This window comes from Vicugna pacos, chromosome 30 (genome assembly GCF_048564905.1).
Source record: "Vicugna pacos chromosome 30, VicPac4, whole genome shotgun sequence".
In the NCBI taxonomy this organism is placed as follows: domain Eukaryota; kingdom Metazoa; phylum Chordata; class Mammalia; order Artiodactyla; family Camelidae; genus Vicugna; species Vicugna pacos.
The window spans coordinates 35,667,365-35,691,352 of NC_133016.1; the positions used below are offsets into that span (position 1 = coordinate 35,667,365).

A 23,988-nucleotide genomic window follows, 5' to 3' on the forward strand; every position below is an offset into this window, starting at 1 on the left:
CTCAGTGGAGCTACTTTTATTTCAGAGAAAAACCACTTCAAAAAGGTACTTTCAACATTAAGAAATCCTTAGATCTTAATAAGCAGAATTTTGATGGTCAAAAGAGCGATCATTGTGACTTAACTGGCATTACCTACTTTTTTAAAAAAATACATATTTATGGGATCACATTTCATCATTCTTTTTTGAATGAGCTTGGTTTCCAGCTTAGGAAGACTGGAACTGAACAACAGAATAAAGCCAGAGAGAATGGGCAGCCCTGCGTTCGTTCCTCATCCCTCCCCCAAAAGAGAGAGACATGGAGGTCAGGCCACCAGCAAGACACCAAAATCCTGGATGTCTGTACCCCAACAACGTAGCTTAAAATACATGAAGTAGAAACAGAGAGGTCGAGACACACCCACAGTCACACTGCAGACGTCAGCAGTTCCTTTCCTCTTTGAGTAATTGCTGGAACACGGAGACAGAGAGTCAGTAGGGACTGAGAAGACTTGGGCAACACTGTCAACCATTTTGACCTATGACGTCCATAAAACTTACTGCCCAACAACAGGGGATACACATTTATCTTTCATGTTTACATAAAACATTAACCCAGGTAGATCACATCTACTCTGCCTGTGCTCTATACACAGAACAGTCAATATATATATACAGGGGTACAACCGTTTCTGTTTCACATTGATAGACAGCTGTCCCAGCACCATTTACTGAAAAGACCATCGTAATGAATGGTTTGACACCCTTGTCACAACTTAGTTGGACGGAGGCATATGGGTTTATTTCTGGACTCTTGATTCTACCATGTTGGGTCAATATGTCTATCTTTTTGCCAATATGACACTTTTTGGATTACTTTAGCATTGGAGTAGGTTTTGAAATCAGAAAGCTTGACTTCTCTGACTTTGTTCTCCTTTTTCAATATTGTTTTGGCCATTTGGAGTCCCTTCCAATTTCCATATGACCTTGAGGATTGACTTTGCCATCTGCAGAAAAAGCCATGGGAACTTTCATAGTAATTGCATTGGGTAGTGTTGCTTTGGGTGATGCTGATAATCTGCACAATATGATCATTCAATCTGTGAACAAGGGATTCCTTGCTGTTTGTTTAGGCCTTTAATTCAAAAGCATTTTGCAGTTTTCAGCATACATGTCTTTCACCTCCTGAGCTAAATTTACTCTTAGGTATGTTATTTTTTTGAATGCTGTTGTAAATGGAACATTTTCCTCATTTCCTTTTCTGATTGCTAGTTTTAGAACTGGGGGTGATTTCTGTTTTGTTCTTGTATCCAGCAACTTTGGTGAGTTCGTTTTTAGTTTTAATAGTTTTTTAAATGGATTCATTAGGATTTGTGTGCTTGTCAGACCCCCATCATCACCCCCATCATCTGGGAGTAGGTTTAGTTTTGCCTTTTTGTTTCTGTTTGGGTGCATTTCTGTCTTGCCTGATTGCTCTGACTAGGACTTCCCTACATTGTGGAACAGCAGTGGTGAAAGCGGGCGTCCTCGTCTTGCTCCTGATCGCAGGGGGAAGACTTTCAGTCTTTCACCATGAGTATGGTGTTGGCTATGGGTTGTTTGTAAATGCCCTGTTGTGTTAAGGAAGTTTCCTTCTATTCTGTGTGTGCGTTTAGTCATGAAAGTGTGTTGGATGTTTTCAGATTTTTTTTGGCTGTAATGGTCCTGTGGCTTTTGTCCTTCATTCTATTAATGTGGTGTATTACATTGATTCATATTCATATGTTGACCACCCTGGCATCACTGGGATAAATCCCACTTTGTCATGGTTTGTGATACTTTTAATGTGCTGCTGGATTTGTTTTGCCAGAATTTTGCTGAGAATCTTTTCCACTCTATATTCATAAGGGATATTGGTCCGTAATTTTCTTTGGCTTTGCTGTCAAGGTAATGCTGACCTCACAGAATGAGTTAGGAAATGTTGACTCTTTTTTTTTGAGGAATTTGATAAGCATTTGCACTAATTTTTCAAGTGTTTGGTGGCCGTCTATCCTGGGCTCTTCCTTGTTGGGAGCTTTAAAATATTCTCTCATTCTCTTTGCCTGTAACAGGTTTGTTCAGATTTTCTATGTCTTCTCTTTTTTTATGTCTTCTTTTTTCTATGTCAGTTTTGGTAATTTACATGTTTTTAGGAATTTGTCCATTTCATCGAGGTTGTTGGTGTGAAGTTGCTCACAGTATTCCCTTTATAATCCCTTTCATTTCAGTGAAGTCCTTAGTAATGTCTCTACTTCCATTTCTGATTTTAGACATTTGAGTCTTCTCTCATTGTTTTTCTTAGTTAATGTTTACCAGTTTTGTTGATTCTTTCAAAAAATCAACCTTACATTTTTTTTTCTCTATTGTATTTCCCTTCTCTATTTTGTTTATCTCGACTCTGAACTTTTTTCCTTTGGCTTTGGGTTTAGTTTGCTCTCCTTTTTCTAATTACTAAAGTATAAAGTGAGGTTATTGATGAGAGATCTTTTTCTTTTTTACTGTAGTATTTACAACTAGAAATGTCCCCATGAGCACTGCTTACTCTATATTCTATAAGGTTTGGTGTCTTTTATTTTTGTATTCGCTTGTCTCAGAGAATTTCCCAATTTCCATTTTGGTTTTCTTCTCCTTGACCCATTGGTTGTTTATGAATGAGTTGTTTAATTGTTACATATTTTTTAATTTTCCAATTTTCTTTTTGTAATTTCTTATTTTATCCCATTGGGGTCAGAGAAGATGTCTTCTAGAATTTCAGTGTTTTTAAATATATTAAGACTCACTTTGTCACCTAGCATACGGTCCATCCTGGAGAATGTTCCCTGTGCACTGGAGAAGAATGCGTATTTGTCTGTTTAGTTGGCTGTAGTGTTGTTCCTTGTAGCTTGTCTGTCTAGTTGTTCTGCCTGTTTACTGAAGTGGGGAATACAGTTTCCAGCTGTGACTATAGAACTGTTACCACCTTCAGCTCTTTCAGTTTTTGGTCCTACATTCTGGGTCTCTGTTTTTCAGCATGCTTGAGTTTATAATTGTTACATCTTTCCCCCATTGACCCTTTTATCAGTGCATAGTGTCCTTTTTTGTCTCTTGCAACATTTTTTGACTTAAAACCTGTATGGCCTGATGTTAGTACAGCCATCCCAGCTCTCTTTCGATTACTGTTTTCATGGAACATCTTTCCATTCTTTCACTTTCAACCTGTTTTTGTCTTTGGGTCTAAAGTGAGTCTCTTGCAGAGAGCAGAGAGTTTTGTTATGTAACTTTGTCCATTTTTTCCACTCTCTGAGATGGGAGAGTTTAATCTATTTACACTTAAAATAATTACTGATAAAAAAGGATTTGCTTTTTTTCCCCTGTATGTCTTATATCATTTTTGTCCCTCAATTCCTCCATTCCTGCCTTCTTTTGCATTTGATATTTTTGCAGTGTACTTTTTGATTCTCTTCATTTCATTTTCTAAATATATATGTATATATGTTGTTTTCTTAATGATTAACCTGGGGATTGCAATTAACCTGTTAAATTTACGATGATTAATATGAACCTAACCTCTGTAAGATACAAAAACCCTGCTTCTATATAGTTCTTTCCCTCCCCTTTTGTGTTGTTGTCACAGATTACAGCTTTATACATTGTGTGCTCATTAACATCACTTTATAATTATTGTTTTATGCATTTGTCTTTTAAATCTTATTGGAAGAAAAAGAGGACTTACATATCAAAAATGCAATAATGCTAGCTCTTATATATCCCTGTGTAGTTACGTGTACCAGTGTTCTTTATTTTCATCTGGCTTTGAGTACCTGTGACCTTTCACCTCTGCCTGAAAGACTCTCCCTTGCATTTCTTGTAGGGCAGGTCTACTAGCAACCAGCTCCCTTCAGCTCTTGTTTATCTGGGAATATGGTAATTTCTCCTTCATTATTGAAGGATGGTTTTGTCAGACATACAAATCTTGGTTGACAGTTTTGCTCTGTGAGTGGAATATGTTACCCCACTGCTCTGCGGCCTCCGTGGGTTCTGCTGAGAGGTCAGCTGTCACTCCTGCTCTCGTGTGTGTGACGAGCAGTTCCTCTTGCTCCTGCCAGAATTCTCTTTTGTCTTTGTCTCTCCGTGGTTTTTTTTTTTATAATGTGTTTCTGTGTGGTTCTGTTCATGTTGGTCCTTCTAGGAGTTTGTTGAGCTACTTGGAAACGTAGGTGTACATCTTGTATCAAGTGTGGGAGATGTCCAGCTGTTTTTTCTTCAGCTATTCTCTGTACCCCTTTCTGTCTCTATTCCTTCTCAGTGTCCCACGTGAAGTTGTTGGTGTACCAGATGGTGTCCCACGTGTCTCTTTGGCTCTATTCATGTTTCTTTATCCTTTATTCTTTCTAGTCTTCAGACTGGATCTCAACAGTCCTACTTCCAAGTTTGCTGATCCTTTTTCTGCCTGCTGAAATTGGCTGTCTTTCTTTCATCTTAGTTACAAGTTTCAGCTCCAGAATTTCTCTCTGGTTCTTTTTTTTTTTTTCCATAGTCTTATTCTATTTATTGCTATTTTCTGTTTGTTAAGACAGCATTATTCCAGTTTCCTTTAGCTTTTGGTCTGTAATTTCATTTAGCTTTTTGAGGATATTTAAGAAAACTGATTTAAAGTCTTTGTCTGGTAAGTCCAGTGCCTGTGCTTCTCTGGGGACAGTTTGTATTAATTTCCTCTATAAATGGACCCTACTTTCTTGTTTCTTTCCATGCTTTGTGATAATTTCTAGAAAACTGGACATTTCAAATACAACAAGTTGCCAGTTCTGGAAGTCTGACTCTCTCTGTATGCCTGGTCTGCACTGTCCAGTGCAGAAGCCACCAGCTACATGTAGTGACTGTTTAGCACATGAAGTGTGGGTGGTCCACACTGAGATGTGCTGAAAACAGTGGTGTATTGGTTAACAAGCACTCTGGGGAAAAAAGCCCTGATATATGTCATTTGCTGATACCTGTTATGTAAGTGCTCCTACTATGACTGATGTCAAACTACCAGTGTGACGTTACAGACCCTGCCTTGGGAAGAGATGTGCACAGTCAACTCTCACAAGCTGGTTGGAGTCAGCTCCAGCACACTGCCTGCTTTAAGTGTAAAACATGCCAGTTTGAAAGGAATTAGTATGAAAATGCATTGTAAAAGTTCTTAGTGATGACATTTTTATATTGATTACACATTGAAGTGGTAATAAACAATATTTAAATAAGATGGATTATTAAAATTAATGTCATGTTTCTTTTTACCTTTTTAATTATAACTGTAGAAATTTTTAAATTACAGATGTTACCCATTGTAAATCCATTGGAGTGTATTGCTCTAAAAGGTTGAGACTATTGAGTGTTCAAGTTATTAGGTTCTATTTCCGTATCATATTTTAATATTTGCTTCTAGCATCCAGTTGTATTTGACCTGTTACAGCGAATATTTGCTTTTATATGTTCACCAATAAATGAGTATGAATAAGGGTACTCATTTTTCAAGTTTTTTGGTTGAAATGATGCATTATTTACAAAGGTATTTCTGTACTAATATTGTTTAAACTGTCTTTTTTATTTCTCATTTTAGTGTTTTTTTTTAAAGAGAGGAAGAAGACATGTTTAAGAGTTTTTCTCAGCATAACCATTAATGATCATTTTAACATCAAATCTAATTGGTGCTTCCAAGAAAATTAATTGTGATATTAAAACCTTGAAATATGGAAAAATGTATGCTCACTATACTTTTCGAGAGTTTGGTTAATCTCTCTTTTTCGCAGTCCTGAAATTCTCAAGAAGTTAGTGACCATATTAAATCTAAAACTGGCAAATGCCTTTTAATGAAGAAATTTTTCAAAATGGACAGTTTAAAAGACTTAAAAGTAACACTGTGTCAAGACGATTTTATGGCAAAGATAAATCTCAATGACTCCTTACTCAGTGTTCATATAAATCTGAACTCCCCAGAATGCCTGTGGTTTTTCGATAAGGAGTGTTCATCATAGGTGATGGTATCAGCCTGTCCATTATTTGTGAACAGTCACTGCTTTCAAGAGCAGCTTTTCTGACCATTCCACCTCCACGAGCATCTCTTCTGATTTAGGGGAATTGCTGCACTTAGCTTTGCTTTCTCCGTTTGTAGTTGAAAATGTGTACATTGTTCTCGGTAAATCTTAGAAGTGCATTAAGGAAAAGATGGAAAGTCGAGTATTAGAATTGGTGTCAGGAGGATGTGGTTCTATTATTGGCTTTATCATAAAAATCACTGAACATCTAACTCGATCAAACATCATTTAATAGGCTGAAGATAAGTGGTCATTCAGAGATTATTTAATATTATTCAAGGTGGTTCAGAGAAGAATCACTTTGAAAGTCAAATAACGGATGTCATTTGTTAGCCAAAGCAATTCAAGTTTGCTTTCATTAAAGTTGCATTAAAGTGGAAAACATAGTCTTTAATAAAAGAAATACTCTGTTTACAGTTAAGTGTCTTTCTATAATTATTTTATTATTTATTCATTACCTGAGAAATGGCTGGTATCTATAGAGGAATTTCCTTCAGTAACATGTGGTACTGTCACTTATGATATAATAAAATCCAGCCTGCCCACCTCAGGATATAAAACATTCTCCTACTACCTTAGTTCTTTTTCATGATCAGTTTTATAGAGTATTCTCCCAGAGACCACCCTGCCCCCATTTTTGGAGAAGGATACTTAAAGTATCCAGAAAATTAAGTAGTTAATCTTTTTTCATAAAGCTAGTGTTTCATATTCTTAGTCTGCTTCGCATTAAGCCATTTCAGACTTCTTGGAAGTGGTTAGCATCAATTTACAATGTATTTCTTGTTAGACAAAGTTTCTGTTTCTAAATATATATAAAAAATCTATTAGTATGTAAAGCTATGTATCTATTTATATGTAAACATATATGTATATGTAATTATTTCTCTCTTGATTGTCTATTCCTTGGAAAAAAAACCTTTAAATGACAGATTTTAAGTTTAGTTTATTGAAGTTCAAGTTTCTGTTTCAATAGCGTGCCTGATATGATGCATCTTTTTTTATAAGTAAGATTTTTGAAAATAATTATTAAACTAGAATAAATCTTTTTCATCATTTCCATAAAGATCATAGGACATAGTGATTCTGAAGTGGTTTGCTTTTATATTAGGCAAAAAACAAAACAAAGCAAAACCAAAAACAGGACACTGGAAGCAGTTATGATCAATGACTAACCGTGGGGAGAGGTCTGGCCATATCCTTCTATTTCTCCAGGTGGATGGAAGTAAGGAAAGATGTTTATTTTATGGCTTGGTAAACATTTCCTGAGCACTCTACATGCTACTGAATTTCCAGTGTGTTCGAATCTGGGAACAGAAAAATGACTACCAAACTGTGTTAGAGCTCTTAGTCTGGCAGAGTTCAAAGGTGTAATTAACCATAATACAATGTAGTTAACCATAATACAATGTAATTAACCATAATACAGCGTGGTAAGTGTCTAAAAATTCATTCTGAGTGCTAGTTGTAGTCAGAGGGGAAGGATCTGCTTAGGAGAGGGAGGTGTGACTCCAGGGAGCTCTTCACGTGTGATGTGACATTTGAGCTGGGTTGGAAAGTGGGGTAGGATTCCCCATCGCAGGGACATCAGACTCATCAGGAAGAGGAATGGCTCCACCCAAGATCAGTACATCATAGTCGAGTGAGGACTGTCTTCCAGTTAATGTGACCCTAGAGACAAACTAAAGTGACAAGACCTGCACAGAATGAGATTCGAAGAAGGTGGCAGGGATGAACACGTTTGGATAAGGTGGTGGTGGTGGTGTTTTGTGGAACCCTGGTCCTGGGAGGGCCCTGCAGACAGGTTCTGCAGACAAACTAGTTGAGAAACACCACCCAGATAAGTCCTGCCCTAAAGAAACGTAGGTAATTCTGGACTAAACCCAGTTAAATAATGCATCAGACAGGAGAAACCTCTGAGTCATTACTCAGGTTTTGTGAGCTAAAATTCCAAAGACCCCTGCTGTGGGAGAAGCTGGAGTAGAGAGTGAGGACCCCAGTGGCCAGGTGGGGTAGGAGGATGTCCTGAGAGAGATACTGTGGCCTGATGGTCATGGCCTTTGGAACCAGCCGGGGTTAGACTTGGACTTGAGAAAAGTTACAAGGGTGGCAATTTGGAAGTTGTCTTAAGTGAGGAAGGGATAAATCAAGAGACTTTGCAATAAAAGGAGAGTGATGAGGACCTGAGCAATGGAGAAGGAAAAAAAAACGGTTTTAAAGACTTTCAGAGGTAGAATCAATTCAATCGGATAACTGTGTTTATAGACAGTGAAGAGTGAGTCAGAAACATCCTTGGCATATAATGTTTAAACAAATGCAAGTACATCTTCAAGACGGGGAACTTGCCCTGACCCACCAGTAGGTGAATGTCATAGCAGGGTGGTCAGGAGGCAGCCACTAAGCTCTGCTGAGTGTGGGAGAAACAGAAACAAAGTAATAAGATCAAAAGTGTTCCAGACTCAGGGGAAGGTATAGCTCAAGTGGTACAGTGTGTGCTTAGTATGCACGAGGTCCTGGGTTCAATCTCCAGTGCCTCCATCAGAGGGAAAAAAAATTTAAATAAGTAAACCTAATTACCTCCCCACCCCTGCAAAAAAAAAAAAAAAAGGAAGTGAAAGTGTTCCGGACATCATCTCCACTGCATCTTCTCTCCCCTTTGAAATGAAGGAGGGGCTAGAAATGGAGCTGAAAAATACCAGCAGATTTCTACCCTTGAAAGGTTGAGCTTTCTGAAGAAGAAATAAGCTTGTTGTTACTGTGAAATAAAACCAAATGTTAGAGACAGATGAGCCGCGTGTCTGGTTGGCGAGTGCAGCAGCCCTAGCTGCTCTGCTCTGCTCACTGCGGCCAAGGTCGGGCAGGTGGGTGTGTTCCACTGCCAGGCAGTCATCTGGGCCTCACCGGCAGGCAGCGAAACAAAGGCAGATGACAGGGAGCATGAGCACTGGGGAGGGAGAGGGCAGTGTGGCTCAAAGTTATAAAATGTTGCCTGTATTTCTATCGTACGTAGGTGTATATGTGTATCCATATAAATACAGCGTTGCTTATCAGTGCTGTGTATCACATACGTTTGTCAGCTGGCTCTGATCAGTCATCAGTGAAACAGGAAAAATATGGCCTTATTTGCTCCCTGTGCAGCCCCCCCACCCCACGTAAGGATATTGTGGTTAGCCACTTGATTAGGATTCAAGCAAAACAGTAATTTGCCTTAAGGGTGAAATAGTAGATGAAGTGTAATGAAGGTTTTCACCCAGCTCAGCAAACACAAATCTGACGAATGTTTTCTGGTAAAGATGACAAGCTGCATTGCTTTAAAAAAAAAATCTGATGTTCTTCTTGGTGGACTTTGGTCAGCTGATAAAGTAGTTTAAAATTTAGAGAGAAAAAAGTTAAAGACTATAGGTTAAGAAAATATAAGTGTTTGATATCACTCCTCTGCTTGATTTTCTTAGCCTCTTGGCTATAGATGTATTACATTAGAACGATAAATGGATTGTTACGCTTGACATTCTGTACTTCTGTCTGGAAATATTGGCATTAAAAACCAAACTCAGATTGCCACTTGAGCAATATTCTTAGATCATCATAGGAATTTTCACTTTAAATAGTAAGCTTGTGTTTTCAAATAAGCCTTTATTTGCTGCGATGTTCAAATTGTTTGTCTTTCTCTAAAGCAGAATTAGGATGCTTGTAGCCATGCGCCAGAACTGGCAGTTGAGTTGGTTTTCCCCTGAAGGAACTGTTCTTTAGGCATTGATGCTGCATCCAGGAGGAAGCAGTGGTGTGCTCTGGTTCTTCCAGAACAGGACGCGGACACTGGAGGACAGGTTTCAGGCTGGTGACGCGCAGTGGTGAGCTGTGGGCGCACGCTGACTGTCACAGGCCGTGGGCTGCATCTCACTGACCACGCTTCTCTGGGTTCCTGGTTTCCTCCCACCTAGCTCTTGGCTCTTCCTACTTATCTTCTCTTGTCTCCTTACATCCCTCCCAGCTCTGTGTAGGCTGTGTTTCCAGCCCTCACCCTGGCCAGTCCTGCCCACAAGCCCCCCGCTGGGGAACCGGCCCCCCTCAAAGCTCGACTCTGAATGCACTGTCCAGAAAACACTGTTGCCTGACCACACCTTAACCCTGGCTTCTCCACAGAATTGTTTTTCTTTGAAAAAAATTTTGATATCATATTTGCCATATGACTAACACACACAAAATATATAAATATAAACAAGCACGTTATGAACTAACTGGCTAGACTCCCCCCACTCCTAAAAGCATATTAAAAAAAAACAGGTTAGGTAGGTGAGTTCAGAATTAACACACTGCAAAATCCGCATCCAGTATCTCTTCATTCTTGAGATAACATAAAAGAAGAATTTCTGTTTCAAAGACAAGTGCACTGCTTCTGCTGGAACGTGATCTCTCTCTCAATCAAGTTCACAATGTCTAATTCAGGCATATCTGTCCACAGCCCAGGGACGTGGACTCTTCTATTAAAACTTAGTACTTTAAAAAAGGTTACCTGAATGATGCCTACACAAAAAATTTAAAATCTAAGGGAGACCAACTATTCCCAAGACCCTGACTTCAGTGAGGATGGCTGAGGCAGTCATCACGGGCACCTGCATTTCAGTCCTTACTGGAGAACCATCCCTGTACAGCCTTACAGTCAGCAGTCATCCTTCTCAGCGCCCCGGCATTTTAGCATCTTCCTCAGACCTCAATTCTCCTTCTTTTCCTTTGATTTTTAGCTTTGTGTTTCCCAATGGGAGTCATCCTGCCCATCAGCAAATTGCACCAGCAGCATCCTCAATGGAAACAGACCTGCAGGATGTCTTAGTACAGTGTTTGCCAGGGATGTTTAGATCAGAACATTCAAGAAGGCACAGAGATGGTGTCCAGTTGTGCCCTACAGACAAACAGTAGGGCAGGAGAGTCACTTGTGAAAACTGTGACATCTGCAAAGAGCAGGGCACCTGCACCTTGAGGTGGCCCCCTCGTGTGTTCTGCATGAAGAACGTCTGTTAGTCATATCACTTAGTGACTAGTAAGTGGTTCTTGTGGTATTTTGCATATATTTTATATGATGAGTCATATACATTGGCATTTTACTGAGTTTCACAATTAGTTTTATTTAGGAAATCAGTAGGGGCGGGGGTAAGAGGAGTGGGTGGTAGGTGATGCTTTACTCCAGAGCACCGGGGAGCAGGCTCTGGTTGAGTACGTTCATGTACAACAGGTGTTTTTCAAGAACAGTTCATGGCCATTAGGTGGGAAATGCTTCTGTCTCGTCTGCCCACTTCTCACCAGCAGGCCTGTCAGCTCCTGGTCCAGGCCTCCCTCCTCTGTTCCCTGGGGTCTGGGGATGGGCTCACGCTTCCCACCCCACCCCTGGTCTGCTGCCAGCACCGCAGAGTGTCCGGCTGAAGATGACAGTCACCCCGTTACAGAACACAGCAGGGCCGCCCCGCCCACTCGGAGAGAAGCCACGCTTCCACGAGACCCTTCTCTTTTCTTTTTGCCTTTTCCTGTATTTCTGTAATGTCGATCATAAGGTGAAATTAAAGTATATATTTTTATTAGTTGTTGGATTTTTTAAAAAGTAATGTTTCACATTTTTTAACTTACTTTAAAATGTGTCTTTTTTTAAGGAGAAAATCTCTCTCTTAAGGACAAAATCATTGCGTCACATATGAGCTTTCAATTTTTGATCCTTTCCACAGTTCAGTGGTCCTCTCTTGACAGACCCTCCCCCCATTTTAAGAGGATGTGTGTCTTCATCTCTGAAGGGACCCCGTGTCCTCAGAGCAGTCCCGCTGCACCGCCTCCCCTGCTGGCTCGCTCCCTGTCTCCCTGGTCCTTTAGCTGCTGTCCGGGGCCTTCCTGCTTCTCCTTAGGCCTGAGTTTCTCTCTCTCTCTGAATAGCTTTTCCAGACAGTGAAAAATACCTTATTGCCTTTTCCCCCCATTATGCCTTTACGTATGTGCTGTGTGACATGATCGGTAAACTTGCTTATGGATAGATGGGCAAATGATTTATTTATGGATTTGCAAGGAAGCTTCAACTAAAAATTCTTTCTAGAAAGATGAAGTTAAAAGTCAGAGGAAAAGTAAGTGATTTGCGGTAAGTGCCTCATCTGTGGAATGGAGTGGGGATTGTTGTGTGATGCAGCTAAATTTAATTTTTGATGGAATCTAAAATTTCAAGATATATCAGCTTTTCTCACATTCTGTGGCTTATATGTCAATTTCCCATAATTTAAAAAATATGTGTATGTCACCCAAATAGGTATTTTTATTAATACCTTTCCTGTAAGTGTTTCTTTATAGCATGTTTCCCAAATATATATGTATATTAGGTTTTATGTATATAAAATACATATTTACTTTGCAAGGAAGATACTTAAATGTATCATATATATAAACAAGAAATTTATATACATAGAATAAGATGTTAGATTTATTATTTTGTTTTTACATAAAGGGAATTTATTATATATCACACAGTTGAGATATTTGCTTTTCTGTGACTTTATTTTCTCTTCAGGTAGTTTATGGCATCATTTAAATTTAAGTTTATTATTTACAAAGCAAACAGACTCAGACAGAAAACTAACTACGGTCACTAAAGGGGAAAGTGGGGGGATAAAAAATTAGGAGTTTGGGATTTAACAGATACACACTACTGTATATAAAACAGATAAACAACAAAGACCTTCTGTGTAGTACAGGGGATATATTCAATACCTTGTAATATATTCGATATATATTCAATACCTTGTAATAACCTGTAATTAAAAAGAATATACATATGTATATGTATAATTGAATCACCATGCTGTGCACCAAAAACTGATGCAACATTGTAAATCAAATATATTTCAATTAAAAAAATAGATTAACTACACAGATAAATTTATGTTTGAAGTCTTTGCATCTCCAGAATTGTCATTCACAGATTTCATGTATTGGTATCATTGCTGTTTGCCAGTAAGTAATTGCAAGTTCATCTCAACACAGATTGAATTATCTGTGTGTAAAATCATTGGCGAATATGAGCTCAGAATGCTAGAATTACTTGAAAAACTTTGTGTCTTCCTTTGTTTTAAACATTTATAGTCATTCATTTAAAATTGGTTTATTTCTCATTTTTGCTCTAATAATTCAAGAAAAGTGGATGGGCCAAGTAGGCAGACAGGTGGGATCCTGGGTGCTGTGAATGGCTGGCAGCTGCATCGGTCTTTCATGTGTAGGATTGAAAAAAAAGTGACCTGAAATTTAGAAATATAATCTAGAAGACAATCAGAAAGTTCTTGTAAGCATAAACTTGCCAAGTTACGTGGCGCCGGTTCTGCACTGCTGCGCTGTGGCTTGCGTGTGCATCTGTCAGATGGCGCGAGCTGTATCCAGCAGTGAGAGTGGCAGGGGTTCATGTACATTTCTTCTTGTCGTAGGAAGGTCGGTCTTTTGAAACGGGCTAGAAATGAACATTTCTCCAGAATTACATTTTCCTTCATTTCAGGCTCTCTCTTCATGCCAGCATTTTACTTCGTTTTATAAATAGGCCAAATACACATTTTATTTATTTGTCAAGAGAGGTGATGAAACCTTACAAATTTCAACTGGATTTGCACTCTGCTGATAAGAACAGGAGTCTGCAGCGCTCTGAAGAGATTACACGGAGTAGAAATGAAAAGCAAATTGTATTTACGAAAGATAGGATGGTGTTCCTAACAGGGCTTCAGAATAGACCATTCACCCTCATATTCTGCTGAGCTTAACTAGAAATAACTTGCAAAGAAAGGGAAAATCTGATTGGAGGCAGAAGTGTCCCCTCTCCACAGATTCTCATCTGGAGGGTTTACTCTGAGTCGCCCTGATGGGCGCACAGCTGTATTTCGTGCTCTATCTGTATAAACTACTAATGTGGAAAATAAAAATCTGAATAGTATCCTTGATTGCTTCACATGACAACCATTTAGATTACGAGATTTATATCTACAATTTTGGAAGAGACATTGCAGTGTGATACCCTGACAGTAACTGTCAAAGTCATAGTACTGGGATCTGTTCTCATCTTGTTGTCAAGGTCAGGTTATTGAAATTCACAGTTGGTGGGTCAGAAACATCTCTTACTATCTCTTGTCATCTGTGGTTTAATGCTGACCTAAACAGCTCCTGTATAATGTCAAAATTATCACAGCGTCCAGACTGCAGCGGCACCACATGCTCCATGATTTAATGCGTTTCCTGTCTGGAATGAAGATTATGAGGAGACCAGCAACCAGGAGCTACGGTGGTTTTGAAGAACCTTAATTTCTAACTTTTCTTTCTCTTTTTTTCCCCTTCATTGTAGATTTTGGATTTAGTGAAAGGGACATAATACCAGGTAGCCTGTCAGAAGTACTTCGAGGTGACACATAATGTAAGTACCTTTTTGAGCTTTGTCACCCAAATTCTTCGTCTTTTGTTACACTGTGTTTCACTTAGGGTTTTCAGCTGCAGCATCAGAAACCACTCCAGCTGCTTTGAGTAAAAAGGGATTTATTATATGGGATTCGGTAGCTTAGAAAATGGATGGAAGGGCTAGGGAATTAGGCTTGGAGGCTGCAGAACCAGGAATATTGTAACTGGGAGGCCCCCCGTCCTTACTGTCCTGCAACTGCACCCAGCACCCTGCTTCCAGGGGTGAGGTCGGGCGCAGCAGCCTCTTTCCGTAAAGGGCCAGATCCTGAAAGTCTTAGCTCTGTGGTCCACGTGGCCTCTGTCATAGCTGCTCCCCACTGCAGTTGCCGCACCCAGCAGCCCCAGACAGTACGAAAGGAGCGGGTGTGCTTGTGCCCCCATATCCCTTTATTTACAAAAGAAATTCTGCACCAGGCTGGACCCACAGGCCTTAGGTAGCCCATCCCCAGAGTAGGACCTGAACACTGGCTGCCGCTGTTCAGCAGAACCAACGGCTCTTGCCACCTTCCATGCAGAACATCTGGTGCTCTTACTTATGCCTGCCACCTCCTGATCCCCTAATCTCTCTGTCAAGTCTCGTGGTCGTGTTTACCTGCATGGCGGAACCTGGGTACCCTGGCGGACTCCTAGCGGCAGGGGGGTCAGGGAAATGAGTCTGGTTGTTATCTTTTCAGCCTCCTTAGCACAAAAGGCCTGCCAGTAGGTTCTGAGAGCTGTAAGCATAGGTCACAAAGTCAAAGTCCTGCGGGGGTCAGGCATATAACCCAAAAAATAATGCTGGCTGACATGAACACCGGACAAAACTCATGCTATTAGAGGCATTCATGCTGACAAGTTTTAGGACCCTGGGCAGGGCATCAGGACACATCTGCAGGAGGCTTTAGCCCACAGACTCCTAGTTTGCAACCACTGATCTGGACCATGGCTTGCTTATGTAGGACAGATGTCCAGGAATGAACTCAGAGGTCCATGCACCTCTCGAAACATTTTTCCTGTAAGTACACATGTGCCTTTTCTGGAGTCTGGTATTAGTCAGGCTTCAAAGGGATCTGTGACCCTCCCAAAAAACGTGTTTCATTTATTGAACTCATTGTCAGCTACCATGCTGTGCTAAGTTAGTCATTTTTAATTTTACTGGTTTTCATGAAATATTTCTTTTTTAAAAATAAATTTTTTGTAGACGGTGTTTTTCAGGAGGAGGTAATTAGATGTATTTATCTCCAGAGACAGTACTGGGGATTGCACCCTAGACCTCAGGCATGCTAGGCATGCGCTCTACCACTGAGCTGTACATCCTCCCCACTTCTGCTGTGGTTATATAATTGTGGAATTTCATACTTGGTATTTCATAGAAAAAATATATCCTAGAACATCACTGATCGTAATGGGAGTAATTATGGTAACATCAGCCAGATCTACAGAACCCATAACGCATTCCTGGCACAGGAGTTGGTGCTCCAGCCACGCTGGCCCTTTGGGTCCACACTACAGCACCGCGGCTCAGACAGGCGGGCACGGCCTGCTCCTGCGCATGCGGCGCGGAGCCTGGATCTGGACCGGGCTGCCAGGGAGCTCGTCTGAAGCTTGTGAACTGAACCGTGACTGCCCCTCTGTAGGACCTGACTGTGTCTGTAAAAACAAGTGTGGACTCATTAGCACTTTCATTCTAGACTCATGATCCAACCTTTATAGTTTACTTAAAAACAAAACAAAACAAAACAAAACAAAAACCAGGCTTAGCATTCTGCCTGACTTGCCCCGAGTTCCCCCAGCTGGCAGTGGGAGACAGAGACAGACCCTTGTCTGCTGGGGCCATGGGTCTAGTTCTCTTCCTGTTACACCTAACTGTTGAAAACAGCCTTCTTTTTGAAAAACATAAAAATGGTATTTTTTTTACAAAATGTAAAGGACTAACCCTCAGTAAAGCCGCAAACAACAGATTCTCATCAGTTTTATCAGAATAGGCATCTGCCCAGATGACCCACGTCTGTTTGGTATTTTCAGCTCCAGCTTTGCACTCCTCTTTCCCTTGTCGGCTGTGTCCCTTGATTTGCTTGCTCAGCTTGAAAGTTTTAATTTAATATATGTTTTTAATTGTCTGCTGACCCTTTTAATTAAGAAGCCTCTACTTTCACAAATTGAGGCTTAGTATTCAACCTCTTTCTTTTAAAATTAAAAAAATTAAAAAAATTTTAAATCCCCCCTTTTAAAATAAGATACAAAAATTAGATGTAAATACTGAATTTGTGACATAATCACTAGCAAGTAAGAAGTGTTTTTTCTCAAATTTGTTTTGTGGCATCTCTCCCATTGCTCATTCCTACATGAATATTACTAGTATTGTCAACTTTTAAAACTTGCCTTAGATTTAAAGAAGATATTAAACACACATGCATCCAAATCGTCCCACATACAGAAGTAGTCCACCTTAAACCACATATAAATTGATGGAATAAAAAGGCTGTTTGCATTCACTGGAAGGCACACTATAGATTTTTCATTGTGAATATCTCTCTTTGTGTATTATTTTTCTGATTTAATTTAAAAGCAGAATCTATTTTTATTGTCAGGTTGCTGCCATCCCGCCTGCCACCCCCGCCCAAAAAAAAAAACCAAAAAAAAAAAACCCTGTGTTTATTTTCTTGAGGCCTCTGTGATCAAACTTACTTTAATGAGAGCTTTGAAAATGAACCAGTTAGCTGATAGCATTTACAGCAGCACAATGATAGTTCCATATGGCTTTTTCGGTAATGCCAGCTGCCGCATTATAAGCTGTCATTGCAAAACCTCTTGATTAAAACCCAAACATCCCATAGGTAAAACAATATTGCTTCAGTCTCTCAAAATCCACATTTTGAGTGGCAGAAATAGGAGACCTACGCTTGTGTGAAGGTCACTGTGTGCAAAACGTGTTGATACCAAGCAAATGTTTGGGAGAGATTCACTTAATAGGTGTCAAAAGCTGGCCTGCTTGAAATCTGTTCTCTTCAATGTTTTTAGGGAGCAGTGTTTTATATTGTAATTTTTGTTGTTGTTTTGGCATACTCCATGTGTAAATGAAAACACTAGGCCTTGTGTGGATTAATCTCTGGATTTTAATTGAAAATAGCTGCTTCAGAAATACACCTCTTTAGGCACTGTGTCATTCTGGTACTTATTTTCCAAATAGCTCAGTGTAATTTTCTTCCGCTATAGGAATCTCTACAAAAATCTTGTTAAAATCTATCACACATTTTCCTCCAGTCTTAAACAGGATATACCAACTACAGTTAAGCTTTTTTATAACTACTCAGGATCATTATGGATGTCAGTTACAGCGCTGGGCTGGAAGCCACCAGCATCTCTCACTTGGACCAGGGCGGGAGCTGCCTGACTCACTTCCCAGTGTCTACGGCTCATTCCAGTTCTTTCTCCTCCACGCAGCTGCTGGGAGGTTCTTGAGAACAGAGAAATCTGGTCATCTCAGTCACCTGCTTTTTTTTTAAACACCTTTTTTGTGGTATGACTCCTGTACAGTAAACTACACATATTTCAGGCGTTCACTGGATGAATTGTGATAGATGTATACGCCCATGAAACCACCACCACAATCAAGACAGCTGACATTTCCATCACTCCCCAAGAGGTGCAATTTTCGAATTCCCAGTTTATCCCTTCATACCCTCTTCCCCCTCTGGTAACTGTAAGTTTGTTTTCTATGTGAGTCTTTCTGTTTTGTAGATAATTTCCTCTGTGTTCTCCAGATGTCCTTGTGGTCCCCTCCTCCCAGTGCCATCCTGGGCTGGGGAGCCTGACTTGGGGCCCAGAACTCTCGCTCCTGAGGGAGGGCCTCTGCAATGTAATTTTTCTTCAGCGTGTGGGTTGCCCCTAGCGGGTATGAGGCCCGATTATATCTCGAACACGCCCCTCCTGCCGTCCTGCTGTGGCTCCCTCTTTGTGTGTCCAGTTGAAGATCTTCCTTGTAGGTTCCAGTCTTATTTTCCTCAATGGTTGTTTAGCAGTCAGTTGTGGTTTTGTTGTGGTGGTGAGAGATCTGAGCCCGTGGTCCTACTACTCCACCATCCTGACCGGAAATCCCAAAAGATATATTCTCTCAGTAACCTGCTTTTAAAAAAATTGTAAAAGGCATTCCCATCACTCTTAAGATGAAATCCAAAATTTATAGTGTAGACTAGGAAGGCCTCCAACCCACCTCTTCCTTCTAGACTCCAGATCTGCTGGCCTTGCTGTAGAGGCCTTACCGTACTTTGGAACTTCCAAGGGAATGTGACCAAATACAGATGCATCACAGAATTCCCTTCTTCCAGTAGTTAACAAAATGTACAAAACATTAGAGAAATAAAATCATCAACTACAAAGGAACACATCACCAATAGCAATTAATGAAGGAAAAAAAGCAAGGAAAGAAACAGAAGATTCACCACAGATAAAATTGTGACAACTCTCATTTAATATCTCCAAATCCAGAATGAAGCAAACTGTGTTCCTTTTTTTTTTTTTTTAATGAGTAAAGGAAACAGCTGCCTGACTCTTAAGCAGAAATAAGTGAAATGAGATATTTGAATGTGGACAAATCTCTTTCCTACTCTTTTTACTAATTTGATTTTAAAGTAAATCTATTTTCATTCTATTTGGTTTATGCTTCTCCCCTTCCTCCCTAAAAGTCCCCAGTTTTACTTTCCTGAGCAAGATGAAAGGAAACTGAATGACAACAATAGACCATTCCTGCCAAAAATAAAAGTGAAAGGAAGAAAATATTGAAAAGACAAAGGCCCCACCTAGAAGAAATACAATCCAGGAAACAGAGGGAAATGTCATAATTTCATCACACTACCAGGCCTCTTAACAAATGTTCAGTAAAATGAGCTTATTTAACAAAATGAGATAAGAAAGGGCGATTGTAGGCCTGAGAGAGAAAGTTGGGAAACAACATCACACGGAACCATGGCACAGGCCCTCAGTTCAAGACTGTCAACGCTGTTTTAGTTGGTGAATAAAAATATTAATTAAAACAGGAATTTATAAAAAAATGTATTCTTTATACATTCCATTTTAAAGTGAGGGAAAACACTGAAATGTCATATATTTGCTAATCTTTTTGATCTAAAGGCAAGGCCTTTTATTTGAATATAGTTTTTGGATTGGAATTTGATTTCATCTTTTTTCACAAACCATACACATAATACACCATCCCCAATTTCTAGTTTGGGTTTCTTTCAAGTGGAAAAGGAACTTAATGATAATACAAAGCAATATGGTTTTTCTCCATAGCTTTTTGGGAATTCAAGTTTTTTTTTTTTAAGTAACTTGCTTGTTTTGAATATTTCCAAAAGCATTTAATTTAGATTTCATGGAACCAACAACTCTTTCTTTTTGGTTTTCCTCATAGTAACCCTATGACAGCCAGCATTATTATCTCCATTTCATCAGTGAGGAAACTGAGGCTTATTATAAAGATGACTGTATTTTATTTGATCCACACTGAAGTCTAATCATTCAGTTTAATCCAGAGAGTTATATTCTGTGAGAACAGATATACTGAAAATTTTAACAACTTGAAGCAAGGTATAGAAAATACCCAATGTGTAATTAATATTCACACAAGGTGCTAGGTTCTCTTTGCAAGAAATGACACCACTAAGTTCTCATAATCATTATAGTCAAGTTAAGCTCTAGAAGCAATATTCATAATGATTATAAGTTTACTTGACTGGGCGTAAAACCTCTTAAAATCATATATATGTATAACTGAATCACTGTGCTGTACAGTTGAAACACAACATTGTAAATCAACCATATTTCAATTCAGAAAATAAGCATTTCAGAGTAACTAAGTGGTCCAGTTAAAAGGCCCGAATTCTAATTCAGACACAACTGGTTACTACTTCTGTGACTTTGCATAAACTGTGTAATGTCTTTGGGCCCCAGTTTCCTAGTCTGAACATGGAGGAGATTCAATTTAGAGGAGTCCCTAGGTCTTTCCTATCTCTGATATTCTCTGTTTATAAAAAAAAAAAAGGTAAAATAAAGCCCTCTGATTGAAATGTGCTAGACAAAAAATTTACTTTTCATGGAACCCTTTGTAAAATGCGAACTTCATATTGGATCTCCCAGTTCTTAATAAATTAGGTAAAAAACCCAATATAATAATAGATGAAAAATATGTAATATAATAATATATGAATGTAATAAAGAAGTTCACAAATGACTCCAATATTAATAAAAATTATATCAAACATTTTGAAATTAAGCAGCAAAGTAGTAGGCAAAAGTTTGTTCTTAACTTAAATCAGCCTTACTCAATCACTTTGCTGTACACTGAATATTATAAAATTACTGGTCCAACACGTATCAACCACTGACCAAGAGAATCAGAAACTCCAGAACATCTAGAGTCAGTGTTACCAGAAAGGACCTTGTGTCTGTTTATTGGCCCACCTGTGAGGAAGGTTCATTCTACACCATGATAGCAGCTTCTAACCTGTTGCTCACCCATTTTACTCCACCTTAAGATTATCCATAGCTTTCATCCCTTCACCTCCCTCTTAAGAAATTTTAATGATTCCCTGATGCCAGCAAAATTAGGCCCAGGCTACTTAGCCGGCTTTTCAAGGCTCTCCCATGTCTGGTTCCATCCTGTGTTTCCCACCTCACTTCCAGTGCCCATCAGGCCAGGCCCTCCGCACTGCTCCCAAGCCAGCTCTCTTTGCCTCCGCCTCCACCTCCTTCTCTAACATGGGGAGTAATACGCCTTCTCCCAGGACCCTTGCCACTTCGCTCTTCTTGTTTTTGGTTTTTGAATTCTTTCTTTTTTGACTTTTTTTTTTAATTTCACATTTTAATTTATTTTTTATTTAGGGGGTGGTAATTAGGTTTTTATTTACTTATTTTAGTGGAGGTACTGGGGACCTTGTGCATGCTAAGCACACGCTCTACCACTGAGCTGTACCCTCCCCCCTTCACCCTTGATGGAGGTTTTTAAGTACCTGACTTACTAGGCTAGAGGTTTCTTTAGAGTTAGTCTCAGTCCAGTGCATTTGTATGCTGGAAAATTACTGCCTCGTAACATGGCCTCGTGCATAGTGAGTCTTCAGTTAATATGTGAAAGTACAGGACTGGTACACATTGGTTAGTTCTGGCCTCAATTCACCAAATATTTATTAGATACATACTGTGTACAAGTCACTTCAGGACAGAGAGCGAGATATAAAAGCAGAGGACCAAAACAATTGTAATGGTGTCTCAGTTTAGTAAAAATATGAAGTGAAAATGCTCCATAACCAAAAACCCACAGTAACTAACTGAAGCGAAATGGTAATGGTCTGGTGGTCGACTCCAGCTGCAGAGTCAGCGAGGACAGGGGTTTGAGTCCAGCTGAGCAGAAGCGAGTCACGCAGGAGGCGCACAGTATCAAACTCCCTTGTAAGTGTTACCTTGCTCCTGGGTCGTGCCCCAGTAGAAAACATAACTAATGAACTCATCTACAGAACAGAAACAGACTCCCAGACATAGTCAACAATCTTATGGTTATGGGGGAAAGAGGGTGAGAAAGGGATAAATTTGGGAGTTCGAAATTTGCAAATGTTAACCACTATATGTAAAATCAGATAAAAAACAAATTTCTTCTGTATAGCACATAGAACTATATTCAATATCATGTAATAACCTTTAATGAAAATGAATATATGTATGTGTGTACATGACTGGGACGTTGTGCTGTACATCTCAAACTGGCACATTGTAACTGACTGTACTTCAGTTAAAAAAAAGAAAAGGGTAGTGAGTTCCGTGTTTTAAGGAGTGAATACAAGGTGAAGTTGCTGCTCTTGGTACAAGCATGCAGCAGCAGAAAGTCCTGGTCGGACTCCGCCAACTCTCGTCCCAGCTCCAGCCCTGCCGGTGTGTGGTGGTGGGCAAGTCGCTGAACCTCTTTCATTCTCAGATGCCTCAGCCGAAAAGCCGGGAAAATAACTGCTAACCTGCCTCCAGAAGGCCCTCCTGGGAGTTAACTGAGTGTGTACATGTGCGTGAATGAGTGTGTGTGTGTGTGCCACTTGGAATAACACAAGCCTGGCACACAGCAGGCACTAAATAAGTGCTTGCTCCTGTTAAGGAATATATTTTTCTTCACCATTAGTACATCTTTAGAACCAAAATGTAGAAAAAGGAGTGCTTGCTGAATCTTCAAATACAAAAAGTATTAGTACTTTAAAGGCTCATTGAGTATTAAAGGCAGAGTAATGCATAATTTGAAATGATAGTCAGATTTTAATTTAAAGTTTAGTGATAGTATTTGAAAAAAGAAATAGCATAAAACCCGGACCCTGGTCATGTTTGCGTTAAGCCACAATGAAAATTACAAAAAGAAAAAGACTGTATATAAAAAGTAAGACCAGAAAAGCCCAAGATTGGAATGAAGAAATCTCATTAAATGAGGCTGCTTTTTCAGAGTTTGCATTAAACTCCATGGGATTAAATATGGCAGACTTATAAACAGGCTGTAAAATACGGGTGGCATCGGGGAGCAGTGTCAGAGTGGCGCCTGTGTTTATATCCATTCCCCGTGATTCTGGAATGTTTAAAGATCCAACCCCTCTCCCCCTTTTTCCTTTTTTTTTTTCTTTAAACAAATGGTCATTAACTGACTGCACGCCAGGCAGTTTGCTTGGAGCTGCCTTTGAGCTGTCTGAGCTGTTGAGGGGGCGTCGATGGGGAAGTGGTTCCTGGCCCTATATAGTATTAACTCGATGCGCATTTACTCCCCCGGGCAGGTGGACGATTGTGGCTTTTTCTTGAGTCATCCAAATCAGTTCTTCTTTGAGAGCCAATGGATTCTCAGTGGTGGTAAAGACCTCAAGAAGGAATCCAGCCAGCCAGACACTCCCCAGGCCAAGCCGGGTGTCCAGAAAACCAAGGACACGTCGTCCACTCTGGCCTCGATGAACTCCTCTCTGGAGGTGGACTTGGAGGAGCTCGAGGAACTACTTCAGTGAACGATGCTCGGGCCGTGGGCTTTTATTTCCTGCTTTTGTGATTTTGCCTTTTTCTGTCTCCCTTCTCCCTCCCCCCGACCCCAGCTTAATCCCCTCAAGTGTGCCCGCATTTCTCAGGAGAGCAGGCCTGCACGTAAAAACAAGGACATCCTCCCTGTTTTGCTTTGGCAAAAGAGAAGAATTTGTTTTGAAATTCAGCACTTGACGGTGTCAGTTCAGTCCTGTTTTAAGAGCTAACAGCTTTCTATGGTGACAGCTGGTTACAATCTTCTTGAAACAGTACCCCCGGGGCACAGCTTTTAACCCTCCTCACTGTCATTTTGACCCAGTCCTTCTCTGGACTATCTTTGTTAATAAAATAATGAAATGTTTAATGAGTGTGTCTTTGTAAATGGCAGGAGTCACGTCGTAACACGCTAGGCATCACCTCAGGGTTTAAAGTGATATTTTGGCATATCCAACACTCTTGCCAAATCACCAGTGAAGGT

General features: G+C 39.9%; 1 pseudogene; it reads left to right on the plus strand.

Moving 5' to 3' along the window:
* Positions 1 to 23,784, plus strand: part of LOC140690475 (DNA primase large subunit-like) — a 95,958-nt pseudogene extending 72,174 nt beyond the window's left edge.
* The last annotated feature ends 204 nt before the right edge of the window (positions 23,785 to 23,988 follow it).